The sequence below is a fragment of the Falco rusticolus genome, chromosome 8, assembly GCF_015220075.1.
Source record: "Falco rusticolus isolate bFalRus1 chromosome 8, bFalRus1.pri, whole genome shotgun sequence".
NCBI lineage: Eukaryota > Metazoa > Chordata > Aves > Falconiformes > Falconidae > Falco > Falco rusticolus.
The window spans coordinates 17,170,556-17,191,374 of record NC_051194.1 but is presented as its reverse complement, the minus strand read 5'-3'; the positions used below and the strand labels follow the sequence as shown (position 1 = coordinate 17,191,374).

Genomic DNA, 20,819 nt, shown 5'->3' with positions numbered 1-20,819 from the left:
GCCATTGTTTAGTGACATCTGCAAAGCATGTTCAGTACTCAGGAAATACTGGCTGTGTTCTCAGCACATCTGGACCTGTAGAAGGTGACATATGTCAAGCTGAAATTGTATGACACATTTTTTTAAATGATAGTGACGATTCTGAGATACATTGGCTGTGTGATTTTTCTGGTTTTGACTTTCATTTGGGTTACAAATTTTTAAGAATCAAGTGAGCTTTTATTTAGAATGACACAGTATGATACTTCACAGGAGAACAGTGTATATACTAACCAATTGCAGTTAAATTTCAAGTGAAACTTTTTTCAACTAATTCTTTTTTCTATGTTAAAGAAAGGTGTGGAAAGTTGGGGCTTGCTTCTTGTTTTTTCAATGGTGTTTATTCCTTTCTTGTAAATTGTAAGATGTTGGTATATTCCCTGGGGTCAGCACACTGAACATTGGTTCATGTGATCATCATGGTGATGGCTTGGGTTTTATCCCTAGTTTATTCTTTTCTGGTTTTCTCCTGAGTAAGTCACTTTATCTGTCCGCATTTTTGTTCATCTCCTGTATAAAGTGGGAATAACGATACCGTTACTTCCATTGAAATAAAGTAGAAATTGCTTCCTCAAAATCAAAAAGTAAAATTCATATGTTGGTGAACTAAGGTGCATTCCCCCCCCCCCCCTTTTGTTTCTTTAATTATTTAAATAAGTGGGTTTTTATTTAAATAAGTTGTCTTGAGGATTTTCTTCTCAACTTGACTAAGATGCCTGTGGAAGTATCAGATATCTTGTTGTCAAAATAGTGAAAAATGCTGTCTGAAGATATTTTTTATATTTCAGAGACAAAAAAAAAAAGCTTGAAAGTTTCCTGAGTGATGTGTGATTTCTCTCAGCAGGAAGCGAAGAGAGAATTTTATTATCTGACCACATCGATGGAAGCTGTTTTCATATGTTGCAGCCAGCAAACCTTTTTGCTGCCAGCAAACACTTTTACTCCCCCTTACTCTATAATTCTACATCATAGACATGGCTGGCTTTCTTTGAATAAGCTTTTCCAAAACACAATGTAGCAACTTGGAATAAAAAGATCGGTGTTAGGGATTCATTCTCTGCCATTTCAGATATGTCTCCATCTCCATCTAGTGTGGCTCCCTATGACAGCACAATTCCCATTAATTCTGTCAAAGACGAATGTGAAATCATACAAAGTGCAGCAAGTATGAGTAGCAGAAGACACGATAAATAGCTCTTGGGGGTGTACAACACACAGGAAGACAAAGGAGATAGCGCTTCAGCTCACAAGGAAGAGGCATCATTTCTCAGCATGATTAAGTGCTTCCATGGAGCTGTAGCAGCTACAATAGCTCTTACATCTGGTAACTTAGCTTTTATACAGTTCTTTTGCCAGATTTTTCAGTATTTCAATGAACATATGTATGTTTATATTGGAGAAAGCAGTTTGCTTTAATGTCATCCCTTCTGAGACATACTTGGTAATAAACAACTCCAGATCACGCCTTACCTTTTCGCATGGGGAGTGAACTCAAAATGTTATGCTGAATTTCAGACTTAACGCTATTCATCAGTTGAGATTACACCTGGGTTTTTGAAAAAATGTGTATCCCAGTGCAGGATTAGTGTGTGAAATTCAGGCGCCCCAAGTTTGTTATTTTCTTAATTTTAGGTCCTGATGTCTTTTGATTTTTGTCACGGAAGTGATCAGAGTTGAATGAAGCTTCATGCGTACAGGTTAGGGAATGTGAGGAATTGGTGCCATGTGTTTCCCATTGCGGGAACCTTTATGATATCATCGTCAAAGAACATGTTCAATATGCCTTCCAGACTTGGCATGCTCTTTAGATTGCATGATCGGTTGGGACTGTGTCAGTAAAACATTCATATTCCCCTGGGTGCACAATTACTAAGATATTGAAAACATTTCATCTATAAGAGGAAAGACTCCCCCCACCCCCAAAAAAACCCCAAACCAAACAAAACAACAAAAACAAAAAAACCCCAAACAACAAACCACCCCAACCAACCAAAAAAACCCCGCCCTTTATATTCCTGATGAAATTGTATACAGTATCTCATTGAACATCTTGACCTCATTTTGCCGTGAGGGCTTTAAAGAAACTTCCTATTCAGTGGACCACTAATTCTTACCTCTCCATCCTTAGGTACTCACAGAAAAACACCTTTTTTGGCCCCAGCTGCTAGAAACAAAGTCATCCTTCTGTTAGCATATGGATAGCAGCTGTCATTACCACTAGCCAGTTATATTGTCTGCTGTCCCAGTCCTTTATCTGTCCAACTCTAGACACTAATTCAGAAAATAAGAATAAATAATCAAGGCATGTGGAACTGCGGCCAAGCTTTTTTTATTTACAACACCTGTTGCCTTTTATAGGGTTGGCACAGTTAGTCTAACCCACAGTGGTCTTCTAGATTTCTTGATAACTGGACTTTCTGAAATGTGTCTGCAGTTTTTGGGGAAACTTAATTTTTATTTTCATTAAAAGGTTAAAAGTAAAACAGAAAATTTCACTGCATATCTGCTGCAAAGCAAGGGGAGGAGGGGCATTTGAAGGAGTCAGAACTGTGCACATTTTTACATTGCAAGATGAATGACTGTGTTCAGCTGTAGTGCTGTGGTTCCCCCACCTCTGTTGACACCTGTGCCGAGGCAGGAGACATGAAACACCTCATAGAGAAAACAGTCCCAGCTGCCCTCCTCCTCTCTGTTCTTTTTCCTCTCCTCTTTTACTGATTTGGATACTCACTGCATAATAATAACTAGATAGCCCTGGATTTTCTTTTCTAAATTTTCTAAATGTTGTGTATTTGGGGGGGGGGGGGGGGGGGGGGGGGAGGAAGAGGGGAAAAAATGTGCCTCCCTATTTCCTTGGTAGTTTCAAAAGTTTCACTGGATTTGTTTCTTAATTTCTGCCTTATGAAACCATGTCAATTTAAACTGAGATTTTTTTGATGCTTCAAACTAAGTGGAGCTTGCACATTCAGTATTTTAATGCAAGGTCAGGTGAGTCCGGGCTGACTCTTAACAGGGCTAGTGGCTCTGTCACTGTGCTTTGAGGCACCTGGTCTGTGGTGTTTTGAGATTGTACTGACCCAGAGCTGCTCAACACAGCCATGTACAGCTGTGCTTCTTTAGGTGTGATCTTGGAAATAAATCCTTTATGTGAGTTTTTTAAGGCACGTCTAGGTTTGTTATTTTCAGATTAACTGGTAAAGCTAGAAGTAGATAGGTTTTGGAGAATGCAGACCCTTCTTCAGGTCAGAAAAAATTTCTTGTTTTCCTGACTGTGATAATTGGTTTAATGAATGATATTTTATCTGTCTAGAAACCTTGTTTTACCTTTGTTCTTATACTGCCACAAACATTAAAACTGTTTTATTTTAGGTTAGAATTTACAGCAGTTGTCTGTGTTGAAATTTAGAAAGCTGGAAAAAGGACAAAGATGTCTAACAATCTTAATTAGAACTATAGAATAATTTAGGATGGAATGGACCTCTGGAGGTCATGAAGTCCAATGCCCACTCTAAAACACAGTAAATTATAAAATATACAAAAAATACTGTCTCTCTTTTGTCACAGGAAACCCATAAACTTGAACCTTGAAAAATGGAACACATTTCTTGCAATTGTATTTATCTTGGTCTTAGCATCCATTTCCATCTTCTGGGCTACACAGTGTCCCCTGTATGGTATGGCTGGCTTTGCTACCTGTAACAGCAGAGGTGGAAAATTATGTACTTGTTCCCAGTATTGGTGATTTTATGTTCTATCTAATAATAATTAATCGTTTTCTTGAGAACTGATTGGTCTCTAGGTATCCAGGTAATTAATGCAGGATAGAAAGGAGAAATGGAAATATATCCTCTTAATCAGCTATATGCGTATTTTTATCTTAATTTGAAATAATTACTTTCTTGTAGACTTGCCAATGATTTTTCATATCCCTGTGTAAATAAAGCATTATAGAGTTAGAGAAGAGAAAACACATTTTGGATAAAAAGGCAGTAAAGAAAATTTTAATCAAAAATGATTTCTCTTAGTTCTACATAGAACCACCTTTTCTCCACTGAAAATTCTTGGAGGCTGTGTGAAATAGATAATTATGCAGGGTTTCTACTTGCTTGGGTTTTTTCTTAATCATATTAGCAAGGGTAATATACAGCTTGTATTATATGTAGTTTACATATAATATCTATCTGTAAACATACATATTTTACTCAAAACCAAAATCTATAGAACAGACCTCTGAATGTTCAATTTTCTGGTGAAACTCCTCAGTTGAAAATGAGCACTGACATAGTTAAAAGTGACTTCAGTGCAGTGCAAGAGTGGTAGCCTGAGCTCTCCCCCATTTCAGTACTGCTAGGGTGAAAGGTGCGCAGGTACAAGGAAGCAAATAGGTAGCTGAAGATGTTGTAGGAGTCTACAAACATCTGTTGTTCCAGCAGGAAAAGCTGAAAGTCCTGTTCCAGTGCAAAACCTTTGGATAGGGGCACAGCTGCCATTTTCTTAAAATGTAATTTTTTTAAACCTTGGCACCGGAAAGTGAAGTGACCACTATGCTTTTTGCACCTTCTTGTTCAATATATTGTGCCCAAAAGAATGTTTCTTCATAAATATTAGACAGACATAATTGTAGGGAGAACAGAAAATGCTTGGGGCTGAGTTCTCACCAAATATCATAATTAGGTTGTATGTAAAGAAGAAAAAGCATCATTCTTTGAAATCTGGGGGTTTTTTGGCAGCACATGTCCAACTTTAGTAACCATACGTACCAGCAGAGACAATGTCATTCCCATGATTTCTTTTTCTTAAAGCCTGCATGTCAAAATGAAATTAAAAACCTGCCTGTTCTGACACGTCTTTTCAAAGACCGTGAGTGCCTCTAAGTGGCAGGAGTAAATAGAATGTCAGAGTTAAAACTTCATGTAGCGCACTCCCAGTGGGATTAAATGTCAACAAATCTGTGCTGAAAAGACCTCTCCATCTGTAATTTCCTGCGTTGGAATTACCTACCACCCTTTGGAGGAGGAAACCCAAAATGTAGGCATTGATTGTTATGTGAATGCTAAGAGATACTGCAGCTTCCCCAGGTGGAGTCCTCTCCACCTTTCAAGACATCCTCAAACAAACCCATTTTTAGTAAATCTGTGTAAGGAACCACACCTGTGTTTTTCAGTGACCCTAAAAATATTCCTATTATTTGACCTTTAAACACTCTGATAGACTAGAACCAAATGTATTATCAAAACCATTAGACTTTCAGTTGTGGGTTGTTTTTTTTTTCTTAATTTATGGCCCTACTCTCCACTCAGTAAATTATCTGTAATGGGCAGCTGATGGGGGAGGTTGGCATTGTAGTCAAGTCCTTGTAAAACTCTGTGGGCTCAGCAACTGTTGCCTTGACAGGGTACCTCTTCATATGAAATGTCTTTGGAACAGGGTCCTTCTGCTCGGTGCTTAAGGCACAGTGGAGTCCTTTTCCTTTACTGTAGCTCCAAACTGCCACTGTGATATCCATACTTGGTTTTAGGCTGGGATGACTGATTTCACATGCCGATGCTATGATTTCTTCCATCAGCCAGCAAATTCAACCTGCTGCAACAGTTACAAGAGCACCCCAAAGTGACAGTTCTCTTTAGGCAGTGCCACAACCATTCCAGAAGAAAGCATTCCATTTTCTTTAGTCTTGCTAGAAAGCATTAGAAGATTTTATTTTCCTACACAGTGGCTTTAACTAGATCCCTTTTTCCTTAATGGAATAAGTGTCTATTAGATGCCTAAAAGGACAGTGGAAGAATAATTTTTTCCAAACTTAATTTGTTTCCTACTTGACAGTAACATTCCCCACGCTCTGTCCCTGACAGTTCCTTTGGCAGTTCTGTAAGTGTCCTTTTGCTCTGTAAGATTTAATTTCATTTTCCTATATAAATGCTAGTGTGAAACAAATATTTTATGATTAACTGAGACAGTTTAAACCATTTATTTTATTATTATTTTTTAGCCTGTAAGTAAACTTTATTTTGTTATCATGACAAACTTGATTCCTCCAACCCCCCCAAAATCCAGAACTTTGTTTTTCAATAATAGCAGGAGTGGAAGATTTCCTCAGGTTTTAAAACTGCACTGAAGATAAACATTTGGTTTGTATGTTCTCAATTAGTGTGAAAATGTGCAAATGTCACAGATTGTTAATTACTTGAAACTAGAAATGTGGAAGAAGAAAAGGAGGCGCTGCAGTTTTTTTTTTTGATGTGGACATGCTTCAGAGGATTGCAGTTTCCCCATAACTCAGGGCTGAGTGAAGGTGGGGGGTGTCTCCCAGGTGGTAAATTTGTACTCTCTAGCCTGAAATTTATTTTAAGCTGTGGAAGCTGAGATATTGGCTGTAGGGTCAGTTTAGGAAAACGCTGCCAGCAAAAGAGTTATCTGGGCCTGGTACTACCAGCATGATATAATTAAATATGTTGTTTGGCTAGCAGATCAGAGTGGGAGTTGGAATTAGGATTATAAGAGTGGAGCTAGCACAGCCAAACAGTCAGGCTGTCAAATCAGCCCTTGTATTTACATTCTTCCTTATTTAAGAAAGAAAAAAAAAATGTTCATGTTGTCATTACCTCTTGAAAGAAGGTCTTAAGTACGACACTTGGAGGAGAAGGTAGGAGGGCAAGATGGGGTGGAATGGCAAGGCAAGATTGATCCTTGAGAGGCTCAGGGAGTGAAGGGAAACATGTTACAAATGGTAATAAGGCAAGTTAAGAAAAATGATACCAGATGTGGCTGTAATGCCAACAATCAGCAAAAAATGTAAACATATATAAAGCTATAGTAATAAAGCTGTTACAGCTGTAATGTTCAGGATGGAAAGAAAAATGAGGTCTCTTTTTAACTTCAGCTATATCAGGCTCTGGCCTCTACTTATATTTATTTTTCCCCTTGTCCATTTCATCCTTTTAGAATAGTGATCCATCTTCACTAAAATTTGTTAGAGACCACTTCTAACATTTTTTTATAAAAGTAGAATACAATACTGCCTACGTTTTTCACATTAAGCAACTATTTGTGTCAAAGAACACTTCTGAACTCTTCAGCATATTTCACAACCAATTAAATTTCTAAGTGCGTGGAAACATTTGAAAATTCATCCCATTCAATTAAGGAAAACTTAAGGCTTAAGACTGGATCTGTGCACCCCTGCAAACACATGTGCATGCATGTGCTGTCTCTCCTTCTCTACAATGTCACAGTTGCTTGATCTGCAGTGTCCACAAATGCTGGCAAAGTAGATGTAGGCCACCCAGGAGGCCACGAGCCTGCCCGTGAATCTTGCTCCAGTGGATTTGTGGCTCCCATGGTCTACCTGGCTAAGACTTTAAATCGCTTGTCTTCTATTCAAAATATGCAGTACTCTGCCCTGACAACACTGTAAAACTTGTTGACAACAGGGTGAGCATATTAAGGGCAAACCGTATTTTCTTATTGACTGTAGGAACAAGGAGTCCTTTCTTTTTCTAGTTTGTTTTTTATATGCAGCTCTACCTCACGAAGATAATTTTCCAAAACACCATTGAATTTGTGTATTCCTAGGGTGTATGGAGTGATCCATGCCTTTGTTTTTCACTACTTATGAGTTTAGTGATTCAGTATTGGATAATTAGGATTTGTTTTCTGTTGATCCCATGACTCTTCCTAGCTTTAATAATGCAATAGTGTTTGGATCATGTGTTATTAATGATGAAAGTTTTCAGGACTTTCAGTTGTACCCTGACCAGTAGTTTTTTGGGACTCCCTAATGTTTACAACACATCAGTCTCGTGAGTTAGTGCAGCCCTAATACACCCTGAGTGTGAATGGCTAGTAAGTCATCTGGCTGTTGTAAGAACTGTAAATTTTGCATGTAAATGTGCAAAAAAGTATGACCTTTTGTGGTTTGTGGTGTTGACTCGCTAAGTTTGCACCACGCTTCTCGCACTTTATGGGCTCACATATATATATATATATATATGATTAAAGGGAAATACTTTTTAATAAGCTGTTTTGTAGAACTATTCTCTGAACTTACAGGGGGAGTGGATGCATCGTAATAGTGCTTGGAATTTCCAGTCCTCATTATTATACAGTCTTGTTCAGTCTTTTCCTTATTTAGTAAGGAAGCTTGTAAGATTGTTATCTGACAGATGTTGTTCCACTCAGCTTCAGCATTTCATTCACGTATTCTTCCAGTCATTATCATGGCATAAATCTTCCTGTCTTCTTCTCTTCTGATTTGTTGACTACATCATTTATTTGCATTCAAGTGGGAAATATCCTAATGTAAAGGCAAAATATTATGATTGTTTCCATCAGGAAGGATTCAGCTTTGCTTTTGGCTGTATTAGCTGAGATGACTGTGTACCGCAAGCATGACTGCAGCAGGATTTCCTTCTTGCAGTACGTGAGAAGCGTTGCTGACAAGAAGAGATGTAGAGAGCAGCAAGATTATATCTGCTTGCTTGTCTGTGTGTGTGTGTGTGTGTGTGTTAGGTGTTGGTTTTGCCTGTGACAGTTTGATTTGCTGCTACAAGTAACCATGCGGTCACTGTTTCTGAGATATACTTTTTCCTAAGAATGAAACAAGATCTGAAATTTGTGATTTCTACAGGTATATCAATACATCAGTTCAAATAGATTTCCTTATTCTCTCTCCTCTACACTGATTACATGAAGTGTTCAGTAATTCAAATTTCTGAGTCATGCTTCAGAAACAGCCAATTTTCTTATTAGTGATTTGAGATTCCTTGCTATTACTACTTCATGCAAAATAAAATCACTAATTCTGTCTGGGAAACTTTGCAACTACCTGCGTTGGTTTCTGCTTCCTAACCTTAAGTATATAGAAGAGGCAGTCTTAAAACAGGAAAATTATCTTCAGAAAGAGCAAAAGCTTTTGCATGTTGCTGCTACAGCAATAAGAAGCACAACCCAGCAGGTACTTCCTACAGTATGTAAGCATCGATATTTCAGTAGCTTCATACTCGCACTTATCTTGCTCGTACTTGATCATGTGCCATGGCCTCCTCCTTTCACTAAGCCCTGTGTGTCAGAAGCACCCGTGGTCAGGCTCACCTCCTCTGTGTCCAACTCACATGGCTGTGAAGGGGCAGAGCTGCAACACTGTCTCCTAGCTGTGGTTGTTGCTCTTGGAGGGGTGCTCTGCTTAAATCCCATCTGATGTCACGTAATGCAGCTTGAGCAGCACCATAAACCTTCCCTGAAGTATTGATCTCATGAGTTCGTCTAGAAAGAGTCAATGGTTTGAAGCTGCAGAATAAAGTGTATTTCATCAGAGAGGGAATTGCAGAATAGTCATATAAGGGAGAGGAAATAGGTGTTGGAAGGGGGTGTGTGGAAATTGTTACAGGATTATAATGAACCACTTCTCTCAAGTGCTTGTACAAATATATTCTCCAGAAGAGTTTGAGCTGAAAAAAGTAATGGCTCCTGAAAGCCATTTGGTATCGACGTGAAAATAGGAAAAGAAAATGAAGTGCTTTATGCCAAACCTCTGAAAAAAACATAGCTTTGAGCTATGGACAACAAATGCAGTCGGAGGGAAGGAAACTGCTGTTGTCAAGGAACTTACTCCTGAGCAATTTGCTATGATTTTTGTTAATCAGATCTATAGGAATGCAAGATAAACATTTGAGGTGACAGTGTGCTATCACAAGTATCTCTGCAATTCATTGGTATGCTGAAATAGTTGTTCAAGATCTACAGTTTATTTTCAGGTCTTATCGGTAGGGCCACCCACAGAGCAAAGCAGCTCCAGTAACTAACGGGGATTGCTCATTCATTGTCTTATTTCTAATGTGTGTGAGGCCACAGAAGCTGCTGCTGCCCCACCAAGCCGCCCAGCCTGCACCAACCTCAACAGCACCGTGGAGATTCCCATCGCCAAATGAATCGTCCGCTGAAGCAGCTTCGCTTCGTCTGTCACAGTGGAGGAGAGTGGGGGCGATAATTCAGTGCAGGCAGGAACCCTCTCCAGCCCTTTGCCCTTAAGATAAGAATGAATAAATAAATAGTGACACTGTGGTCAGGGAGGCAGGTTGTTCAGAAGGGAGGCAAGAAGTCGAGCGTGGGAGTTGAGAAGCTGGTGTACACTGGGAGGAGGGAAGACGAACGTGTGGGAGGCTGTTATTTCTTTGTTGAGTGCACCATTAAGTTTGCATTTTCGCTCTGTAGTTAACACAAACTGCAGAGTTTTTCACAAGGAGGTTTAAATCCCCAAAAAGCCTTTTAAAAGTCTCATTTTTTTTCTTTGTAAAATCTTATTATTTTAGTCCAAAATGACATGATAATTCCTCTCCTGGCTCCTTATTTCCTTTTAAGGAAATATAAATGTTTTTGTGAGAAGAATCTTACACCTGTAGTAAGCAAAGTTTAAAATCGGCATTAACAAATGCAAATGTGTGCTTTTCTTATTTTGGCTGTGAAACAGTTCTGGGTGACCTCCCAGCAGCTCACGGCAAGCCAGCACCACCCCGCAGCGGAACGCAAGGTGCCCAGACCCGCTGGCAGGGAATGGCCAGCCAGAGCTTAGCGTGTAGAGGTGCCAGTTGATTTTCAGACACGTTAGGGGTTGGTGGAGGTGTGACAGGCCGGGTGTGTAGGTGAGCGGTCGGTTAGGGATGGTGGGCTCAGCTGCTCCTGGTCCCTGAGGAGAGGGGGGAGGCTCTGCTCCTCCCGCCATGCTCTCCCCAAGGTGTCACTGTTGGGCCATGGGAGGAGGATCATCACTTCGGCCAGACCTTGGGCTGGACCTTGGGCACAGGGGCAGCTGTGGCCATGCGGCTGCTTTGTCTGTTGACATCGTGGTCAGTGTTAGGTGATAGCCAAGGAAATACCACAGGCTTGTTTACTATGCATTTGAAACAACACTCCTCTCCTGCTCGATAGAAGTGTTGTTTGCCATTCGTAAACACTCTTGCTGTCCATCTGCCCCAGAACTGAACTCCTGACAAAGCTGGTAGGAGGATCAAGGAGCCATAGGAAAGTGTGTGAGTCTAAGGTGGGACCTCACATACCAGGCTGTGCCCAGGCCATCTTTACTCTCCTGTATCGATGTCCTCACGTGGCTAAGCGGCTGCGGGGCAGCACTACACAGGGCAGTGCGCTCACCTTTGTCCTCAGAGACTGGGTGGTGTGGAGCGGGGCCCAAAGCTGCTCAGCCACTGCCATGGCTGCTGTGTCCCCGTGCAGAGCTGCTCCTCTCCGGGGAGGCTGCGCCACCACCCCGCTCCCCTCAGGTGCCTGACCGTGGCAGCGTGCTGGCTCCCAGCCCATCTGGCACTGCAGCCAGGGTGTTCCTCACCTCTTTGTTGAGGGAACACAGCTGAGAGCAAGGGGACAAAAAGGATGGAAGATGGACTGGGCAGTCCCAGGGCTGCTGAGGAACCAGAGCTGGAAGAGACTGTCAAATATGCAAGGGAAAGACAGGTCTGTTGGGATACTGTGTGGTATCCCAAGTAGGTGAGCTACTTGGCTTGCAGTTAACAAAAACATAACACAAATTAAATTTGTCCTAAATATGGTTTTAATTTCTGTGAGGCCTCTGGTGTCGTTATGCCAGTCGCCCTCGGGAGTGCGGGCAGGGAGCGGCCAAGGGCTGCTGCGGCCCATTGGTGCTGGTAGGCGTCCCCCGCGTCAAACAGTGTCTGCTGCCATAATGAAATAATTACAGAATCTCAGGCTGTTATCCAATTACTCTGACATTTCACCATTCTTTGTCGTTAACTGGATTAAGTTCATTGTAAAAAGATTAGCTGTGGAACAGAACGGAGCGTAACGGAGCGAGGTGCCTGGATGGCACGGGCCTGGCGGTGGGGACGCAAGGGGCTTGGGCGGTGGGGTGGCTGCTTGCAGCTCCCAGCCGTGCCCCGGGGGTGAAGTAACTCATTACACGGAGTAACACAAAGTATTTTAAATCTGTGACAGTGTTGTGGAAATCTTGTGCATCCTTGAGACAGATTTTTCTAATAAATAATTCAGGGTAGTGGAAAAGAGAAGTGTTTCTGTGCCCATTTTCTCTTTGTAATTGCTGCCTATTGCTGTCTACGTTGCCACAGTAGTTAATGTCCGTTTTCTAGAGTAACAAAACATCCTAAATCTTTTTGTATTTGAGATGTTGGAATTGATGTAATGTATAATAGTTGGTGCAATGCTATGCCTTCTCTCTGAAAGATGGGTTCTTAAAAATTAGTAATTATTTCAGTTATTTCCTTCACAGCAGGTTTGTTACTTTCACAACACAGTTTTTCAATTGCATTTTTTTCTTGTCTTCTCTCTTCTTGCTTTCCCATTTGGATCGGCATAAACATTATGAGTGATGGCTGTTATTAACCAGTCAGACTGCAGATTTCCATTTCCAATCTTACACTTCACTCACATTAACCACACTGTCACTAAATACATTTTTACTTTGATTATTATGATCTTCCATGCATGATGGGCCTTGATGCGTTTTCTCCACACAAACTCCAGCATTTCAGAGGCTGCTGGAGAACCACTTTCTGTATTGCGGTACAGGAGCTGCAACAACAATAATAAAAAAAGGAAATGGAGCTTGTCAGAGTTGAGAAAGGAAAACAGTGTATTAACATTTTTTTCAAACTATTTCATTCTGCTTGTTTCTTTCCTGTCAAATCATACTCTCATTGAAGTCAATGGGATCTTTGCTACAGAATTAAATAAGGACATAATGGAACATTGCTAACATCACTACCCTGGATTTTCCCTTCCACTTGCTAAAATGGTTTTCTTCCCTTCTTTCATTTTTATTTTTTTCTTTCAAGGAAAGACAGCATAATAATTATCTGGAGCCATATTTAGTGAGCGTAATTATTGTATATTTTTTCATATATATTTACTATAAAATGATAAATCTGATTTAGTTGTGGATGAGATTTACTATTCTATAGGCAACACTAGTTAATTTTTAAAAAAATACATTAACTGTTTCAGCATTTTATAAAGTAAGTATTATACTTTGTAAAAAAAGGTTAATACCTGTGCACGAGATTTTCGTGCACTTACCACAGCCAGAATTGCGAGCTCACAGTCTTCCTTCGCAGACCTATGCTGGAATTGGCTTTAGTTCAACAAGAAGTCACTTGAATGTGAAGTCTGGATGGGAAAAAAAGTAATAGTCTTAGAAAATTTCCTTGGTGGTAGTGTTTGGATTTGATTCACTAGGGAAAAGAGCTCGTAAGGTTTCTTTTCTGTGAAATTTAGATATTTCAAAATCTTTCTTTCCTTATACTTTTGGGGAAATTTCTAAGTAAGCTTTAAAAGTGCTTCAACACTTATTTTGTTATTTAATTAACAGGTTTGCCAAAACAAAGCCATTCTTGTTGTATCTGTTTTTTGAAATGAGAAGCTTATTAGGAAGATTGCGGTTCTATTACATTGCAGTTTTCCAATTTCTGCTATGGAGCCAGGTTTCAAGCTTAACTAAGCGTAACCTTTTAGTCTTTCTAAATGGGGCTATAGGTCAGTAGTTCAAATTTTGGAATTTATAAAATTTACTGTGAAAACTGCAGCTCTTGCTTATGCTTTAGTAAGGCAAGTTCATTTCCCAATCAGAACCAATCAGCACTGAATTTATACATATTTCTTCTGTTTACTAGATGAATTGCTAAAGGACTGAAACTACTTCCTTTTCACTGCTGTAATAGAATAGGTGCAGGAAATAAGACATACAGAAAGCTTTCAGTTTAAGTTTTCCCAGATTCAGCACCTAATTTTCCTTTAAAGTATACAGCTTAAGCTGCTGCATTTTTCCACTTCGTGCAAAATAACCCTGAAGTAAAGCAGATTTTGACAAATTCCTCCTTGAAGTGCCAACCAATGGCCAATAATTGTAGCCTTTCCCAGCAGGTTAGACTTGACGCTTTCTTAACTTTCTCCCTACCTTTCTTCTACCATCATCCCATGATTTTACAGGTCCTGTCTTCCCTGTTTCCTAATTATGTCCGTGGAACTTGATCATTATATGAGTAATTGGAGTTCTGATACAGGCTTACAGCATGCATTACAATGTAATATGAAATGTAGACACTTCTGCTCTAAGTGGAAGTGACAGATCAGAGCTTACAAATTGCATTCATTCACTTAAGAATCGCCTGGGACCTCTAAATTGATCACATGTGTTGTATGGATTATGTAATATTAATTAGAGTGGTATCCAATAGTGCAGCTGTGGTCCTTTGATGGTTCTATTAAATCTCTGTTTTCAGGGGGTAGTAATTCAGTTCTGCAGGTCTTCTATTTCAAGGGAGGAAAACTTGAAGTTTAATCCTTTTTTCATTGAAACTGAGAAGGGTTAGCATAAGTATACGTAAATTTAAGAGTGTATGAAAGAAAACACAGTGTTTGGGAGGTCTCAGAATTCCAGGTACTTTTGCACCTATTCTCAAATTTATGTCTTTACAATGAACACTTTTCATCTCAAAAATGAATATTTTCTGGTTTAATTAAAAATCATAATGTACTTTATTCCCTGCTCCTCTAGCATTATTTTTTTATACATGGGGTGATGATACTTTTGTGTTTCTTGAAATACGTTGACACTTCTTACCCTGTATTTTTGGCTTAGATGTATAACATACAGCATTTGTGATTGACGTATGTGATCATTATTAGAGAAGGATTAAATAAGGCATAGGTGATACATTGTTTGTCCAAGGCAACATAAAAAGAAGTTACATCTTTAAGAGTAAGGCCACATCTTCCTGATTTCTATGCTCAGTCTACAATTTTTCAGCAATATTGACTTGATGTTAAAATATTTTTATGAGGGTATGAACATGATGTAGTTATTTTATGCAGGATTTTTAGTTGCTCCTGGATTGGATGCTTATACTGAACCATATATGATGTTAATGTTTTAAAGATAATTAGAATTAATCACAAACTTTGCTCTAAAAGTTAATGTCTGCTAAAATTCAGAAGCAGCATTCTAGGGCTGATTTAATTTGCAGTATGAGTAATATACCTTTTATTGCACACCTCTAAGCTCCAGTCTTTCTAAAATAAACTAATACTGAATAGTCATAAACCAAAGAAATTAAAGGACTGTATTCACTTCCTACAAATTATATAAAGAATTAAAATACTGTATTAGAGCTCTGTAGGCTAATGAGCCTGGCTAGGTGTTGGTGATTTCATCTGCAGTATGACTGATACTAGTAAATTCATATATGTGATACTTTTTTTTCCTTTGTGTAATTTTCAGTTCAAAACAGCAACAAAGTGGTGCTCACAGCACTTCCCAGGCTATTGGAGCATTAATACTTAGGCAGTATAAGTCTTACAACATGATCGATTTGCACTGTTTTCCGTAGACACGATGTGCAAACCCTATTATTTAAGGACTGCATGAATGCTTTTTATATATTAAGAAGTTTCCTGTTTTATTACGTAGTGATAGAAATCTGTCATTGTGGAGCTATTTGGGATTCCTTTTTTTTTTCTTTTTTCTTTTTTTCTCCAAAACTTATATTAATATTCATGTTGAAATTACAGGCTACAAGTAGCATGTCTGCTTTTGTATCCTGTTTTAAAGAAACAGTGCCCCACATTTTCTTTCTTGTCCTTTTGCATTTTTACTTAATGCTATGTTTGCTCTGAAGTTTGCAGCAACTTTTCATAAAGCAGTTATTTTCCTTCTTGTTACTTTCAGTATCCTGCAAGCCTGAAGAGCTGCACTGCAGAGTCCAACTCCACGTGCACATTGCAGTTCTCCCACGTGCAGTGCTAGTTATTTCCTCAAAACAGTGGTGCTTTTTAAGTTTACAAAACCATTGCAAAGCAAAGTCCAAACCTATCTGTGTCAACCTTCCTCTAGTGACATGAAAATCAGATTTCCTTTTTTTTCCCTGTTTGTATGCCACTTTAGTTTTCAGTATATACAGTGCAGTTACATATGTACGATATAATGACCAATGGTATTTATTTTTTTCTTTTGAAAATACAGAAAAAAAAATTTGGAATGACCCACTAGAGTGGGAGAAAGGTAAAAGTTCTCCACTGGGATCACTTAATTGTTGTCATGTTCAGAGATATTTGATCACAGGATGTCAGAGATATTACATAACGTTATAGTTGGTTAACAACCAGGTTCTTGTTAGTTGCAGAATAAACAATACACATGAATACATATACCTTTTGATAGGGGATTTTTGTTGTTGTGAGAACTGGATTTATTCATTGATGCAAAGATTGTCAATCTTTGTACTTGGTACAGAAAACTAATTTATTTTTTTAACTTTTGCTGAATGCAAAAGATTATCCTTGTGTTAAAAGAGCTCCTTGATTCTGAAGTGCGAATGGTATCACCTGCTGGGTTAAATTTTAGCTGTATCACAAAAAGTAACTAGAATTAGAAAGAGTTCTTGCCATCTTTTCCCTAATTTATTTTGGCTTAGTTATATTTTAAATATGAACAGATACTACCTTTGACTTTTAGAAAATAACTTTTTTAAAAAAAAAAAACAAAACAACTTTGGAAATGCTTTAAAAAAAAATAAAAATCTGAAATTCTACAGTAGTATTGTTGCCAGTAGGAAAATATCACTTCTACATGCAAACACAAAGTATTACCTTATGCTTATTCAAGAGAGCAGTGTTTCCAGGAGTGTTTTTGTTCAAGGATGTACTTAATGGATTTTATTTAATGGAGTTGCTACAGCTCGCTGCTTGCCCAGCCAGCTGAAAGTCTGAATTCTATTTGTTATGTCCTGACTATAAAATGTTATTTTTTGTAAAACTTTTTTTTTTAACTTTTTTTTTTTTTTTTTTTGAGTAATCCCATCTTCTGAAAAACACATAGTGGCTTTTATTATTCCTAAAATATATTATAAAATGCCGCCTTGGATAACACTATTTGGATGTCTCCAGTGTGTGGATTACAAAGCATTCAGAGCAGGATCTTTCCACCTTATTAGTAGCACATGGATTTGTGCTTGTTTAAAACCCAGGCTGTTGTCAGGAGCAGCTGCAGGTTGACTGTCACTCCTGCTGCTGGGCTGGGTGTGTGGGGCAGGCCTCCTCCATCCCCTCCACACCTCATGTTATCTTCTGGCTGTCTTGCGCCATGTAATCTTACTGCTATCCTCTTGTGACTGTGTTACAGAATAGCTGGGGGAATGCAGAAGCCCCTGCTGCCTGAGGCGTTGAGTGAAGATGGAAGCCCTGAGGGAGACTCCTGGGCTTCTCACTGCCTCCTCTGGCACTCAGGGCTCTGTGGGGAAGGGGTGGGCATCCTTAGTAGAATCTGGAGTAGCATTTCGACTCTTATGTATCAGTTAATTTTCTCTCTACTAGCTATAAATTTTCCATCTCCGTGAAGAATTTTCATTTCTATGATAAAACAAGCCTTTTTTTTTTTTTTTTTTTTTTTTTGTAATAGCTATTAGATGGACAAACTGGATGCAGTATTTTGCAGCTGTTGGTATGCTCTATGATCTGTAAATGTGTGGAGAAGACTTTTTCCATCCATGAAGAAAGGCTTTAGTGAGCAGGTCCTCCTATCTAATGTGTCCTACTTGACCTCACAGGTTCCCAGCACAACATTACTGCAGTATTCTGTGGTACAATATTATCTGCTATTTCTCTGTAACTTTTTCCTCAACTTAGATGTTTCTGGAGCAGGTATAATTTTATGCATTTGAAATCCTTCTTCATCTCCCTGCCCTTCCCCCCCCCCCCCCCCCCTTCTTTAGTAATGAAGTGATTTAATATTCATCTCTTCCCTAAATTTCAAAGTAATGAATGAGGAGGGAATATGCCTGTTTCCAGAACAGGCGTTGCTGTCTTTTCTTTCGCTGTCGGCCAGCGCCAGAGCCCTGCCAGCAGGCATCCTCTCAGGCTGCCCGGCCTCAGCCAGCTGTACGGAGAAGGTTGCTTTCTTGGGGAGTCATTAAAGCATGTTCTAAAACTGCTCTGTCTCACTCCATTGCTGGTTTTGCTGCAGGTCTTAAAGCAGCTTTGCCATAAAATCTAGTGGATATGTACATGTTTTAATCATCTGGCTTAATAGGGTGGCTCTTGTATTAAATACGCTGCATGGCTGAATGTTTGAACCATATTGTACTACTGGAAAATCCATCTCTAATGAGATTTTTCTGGAAGTTAACCGAGTGATACAAAGAAATGAAGTTAAAGGGACAATTTAACAGTCTGCTGTTTATACAAAAGCAAAACTTTTTGGAAGAGTAAAGACTTTTAACTTGAAATGCTTAAATCAAAGAAATGAATCAAGTAACTTTTTATTACTGAGAATTTTGCTTAATTCTTTTTTGTATCTCAGCAGTTTCATTTTCATAAAACCTTTCTTGTATGGCTAAGCACTGAATTAAGACATTCCATATTTTTTCTATGTGAGGGACTTCTGGGGTATTTTTGGAAGAGGAAGTAGGCTGATTGTGAGGTGTCAATGGGATTTGCCGTCTATTTACCTGGCTTGTAGAGATTTTCCTTCAAAATCAAAAATATTGAAGGATCCCCAAAGCATCCAACTACTTTAGGATGTTTTTATATTACTTTTTTAATGCTATTATATGGACAAACTGGATGCAGTATTTTGCAGCTGTTGGTATGCTCTATGATCTGTAAATGTATGGAAAAGACTTTTTCCACCCATGAAGAAAGGCTTTAGTGAACAGGTCCTCCTATCTAACGTGTGGTACTCGACCTCACAGTTTCCCAGCACAACATCACTGTAGTATTTTGCATCTTTATTTTACTTAAAATAACAAATAAAACTTGATAGATTTGATCAAGACTAAGACTTACTTCTGTGAGACAGTAGTTTGTATTTTTCCTACCAACAGCTTTCATTCAATATTGCTTTAAACTTTGTGCATATTGAGAGTAATGTTCCATCATCCAGCATAGATTTAATACCGTGATTTTAGTTCTCAAGATATACACAATTTTTAGAGAATGACATAAACTATTAAGTAATTGTTTGTGTCCCTTCCTAAGGGCGCTAAAGAGGAAATGAAACAGAAGAAATGCTGTTATGCATGACAAATGGGCAAGGCAACACTATTAAATAACTAGACCACTGATAGTTAATGAGCAAGCTAAGTGTATTTTAATACAATAAAGCAAACTATCTTATTAATATTTATTTGGTTTTCTCACTCTAAGTGTTTGAGGTTTTAATCCAGGAGTTCACAGGCTGCAGATCATGTTTTACTATGTGTAATAATGCCATTTATTTTGCTGTCTCTTGTTCAGGGTCAATTCAAATGTTTGCAAGTTTACCAACTCATTCCTGTACCTCCAGCTAAATGTCTGACACTGTCATTATTTATTACTGTTCTCTTGTTAAGCATGCTGGAAATGTGGTACAGGTTATTTGGTAGTGTAGCTCCTGGTGAATATCAAGTCGGTTCCATTACAGTAATAAAGCCTTTTTTGTGATTTTTATAAGTCAGTTGTGTTGATTTGGTGAAAGCCTCATATCTTCAGCCTTTTCCTGTGACCAGTCTCTTGGTTTCCTGTAGCTCATACACAGTGTTTGCATTAGTCAGCTGGGACAGTCAGTGCTGTATTGACAGCTTCACTGTTGATGCTGTGTCTAAACCCCTTGCTCATACTAATGTTTCTCAGGTTAATAATATGCAGATGAATACTAAAAAAAGAGACCAATGTTGATGATTTTCAATGTTGTTACTTGGCTTCCTGATAGAATTTATAATTTTCTTTACCATGCCTCTCATGGCACTTAGTAGCATGCTCTGTCTTTTAATTTCCTTGAACTGAGAGTACCTAAGCCCAGCATTGCTCCAAGGTGAGGTGGATTCCCTTATCGACAAACCCTACCCATTCCAAACTGTACTAAGTTCTATTTACCTGATGGATTCTTAGTATCCAGACAGCTAAAAAAATATCTGAGATGCTGGGAAGTCTTAAATGTAATGTGTCTTCTGCTAGACCAGCATCCTTGTTTTGTTAGCATTGTGTAAATTATTTCTTCAGATACTGTACATGGAAACCAAATACATTGCAGAATCTTGCAGCAGAACAGCTTAATCATATAGCTGCTAAATAATAAAACTACAATTATATTATTTTATAATTTGAATTTCATATTAAATATGTCAATCACATATAGACACATTACACTGTCAACGGCTCTATGGGGAAACATCTTTGTAAGCTGAGTGAGGCTCACCTCCCAGACCTGATACCTGATCAATGACACATGACTCCCTCAGAATGGCTCCAGCGGTTTCTTGTGTACAGTTGTGTCAACAAATGTCAACTCACCATAACGGTGCCTTTTAAGTCACCAGCTTTATTGAGGCATTTGAAACTGCTTAAGAATTCAACTTCATTTTAGCACAATTTTTCAGACTAGTTCTTCCTTTTAAGCAAAAGTCAAGTGGCTAGGGCACTAATGACTAATGTAGGGAGTAGGACATGCACATCAGACCTCCCTTTGAGCAAGTTTTAAAGTATACCTCCTACCACCATGGAAAGTGCCCCACTTTGAAATGACCTGCAGTCATTCTGCTTGGAGGGACTGGTCCACCCTCTGTGAATATGCAAATACAGTTTAGTGATTTCTCATCAAATAATGCTTCCTAAATGATACATCCCAATCAAACTCTTCATTTTCTTTGTCCCAGGAGTAATAGGGAGAAAAAGACCTTAAATGTTTATGTACCAGCATAAGTGGAAATGAAGTAAACTTTTTTGCCCATGTGCACTTGTGTCATGTAAAAGTACTTAAAATTGTGAAC

At 38.8% G+C, this 20,819-nt stretch overlaps 1 protein-coding gene across 1 annotated transcript in view; it reads left to right on the top strand.

Moving 5' to 3' along the window:
- Positions 1-20,819, top strand: part of SLIT3 (slit guidance ligand 3) — a 531,438-nt gene that overhangs the window by 213,566 nt on the left and 297,053 nt on the right. The window lies entirely within an intron of this gene.